This window comes from Cloeon dipterum, chromosome 3 (assembly GCF_949628265.1).
Source record: "Cloeon dipterum chromosome 3, ieCloDipt1.1, whole genome shotgun sequence".
Lineage (NCBI taxonomy): Eukaryota > Metazoa > Arthropoda > Insecta > Ephemeroptera > Baetidae > Cloeon > Cloeon dipterum.
Genome location: NC_088788.1, coordinates 12920343 through 12921921, shown reverse-complemented (window position 1 = coordinate 12921921; position 1579 = coordinate 12920343).

Sequence of the window (1579 nt, the reverse complement as noted above, 5' to 3'; positions counted from 1 at the left end):
GCAACTCATCCTTGACTGAGCCACCAGGCTCATTTTAGCCGTAAAACAACAAACGCTGCTGCCTTTTTGTCCAGGAAAGGCTTGAGCTTCTAGAGGAAAATCAATTCACGCCGCCTTGCTGGCACGGGGGAGGAATTTCGAGTCGGTTGGATACTTTTAAGAAATAATGCTAAGTGAAACTTTCAAATCAATCTTCCAAAGAGGGTATTTAAAGACGGTCGAAATTTTGCAATCCAGATTCTTGAAATCCAATTCAGACGGCTCAAAATCTCAGCTCTATCGGAAAAAGCACAGCACTCAGCTTACATATATAACATTTAATTTGACTCTCCTGTGCAGCTATCCAGTTTAATGCTCTTTCCGTCTCCTTTTTCTTTCCTTCCCTGCGCTGAAATTTTATCTCGTTTTCCAACACGCGAGCGGCCTGTCAGCTTTGCCCGACCTGAAGTTTGCAAACGGGGCTCAGTCTGTGGGTCCCCGGAGAGTAGCCTCTGACACTCTCCGGCACTACTCGAGTGAATACTTACCCCCGTACCCTTACAACAGTGCATATTCTTGAACCCTCTGTTGCTTGTTACAATATTCCACCGCTGCCACCACGCAGGCCGTCTTGTTTGCAGGTGAGCACGTGAGTTTGCCTCCCGTGCCCACCGCCGGTGGTGAAGCAGTCCTGCTCGCCGAATATAAAGATGAGGAGTTAAGGGTTTCATGTATGTGCGCCTCAATTTTTTTCTCGTAGAAACATGTTGGGACTTAAAAACAGCCACATTTTTAATTGGGAACAGTGAAACAGGGAATTGCATAAATATAAAATGAATAAATGTATTTCAGTTTTCGTTGCTTCACGTGACATGCAAAAGAGAATAATATTCTTTTAGAATTAGATATGAAGAGATGAACATTAAAAACAGTGTATAAATGTAAGATTGCTTCTTTTATAAGATCTGGCATTGTTTTGTGAGATATGAGAAAGCAGTTTGCTGCAATTCTAATTTCGTTGAAACAAAATGCAGTCTTTTCAGCCACAAGTACTAAGCAATATACTGATTTTGTCAATTTTGGTATAGTAATATTATCTACAAGAATTTTGTGAGCTGTGGAAAAAATAATGTTCAAGCTTGCAACATAAAGTTCAATAATACTAATGAATAACCCTAAAAAATCTATCATATAATTTGTCAACGACTCTGCTTTACACCTTTTGTTTTTATTAAGGGTTTCATTCATTTCTCAACAGTGTTTAAAACTCAGTTAATGGCTGAAATAATCCTCTTACAATGAATATCCGACTAACCCTTGAATCATGCTTACTTATATCAGCAGACACCGATGACGCCAGTAATCCCCACTGGTATACCTGCACATTACCCCTAAATAGGACTTGCTTGAATCTCCTGCGGCAATATGAGAGCTACTCGCCTGCAGAGTCTCCAGTCTCCCTAAGGAGACTTTCTACGCATTCTTCCCGGCCCGCCTGATGTTTTCCCAGAGACTGCTTTTCCACTCATTGAGCCTCGTTTTAATGTTGAGTAATTAACACTCGAGAGCAGAGCTGCCGTGCTTGGCCGAGTCACATCAA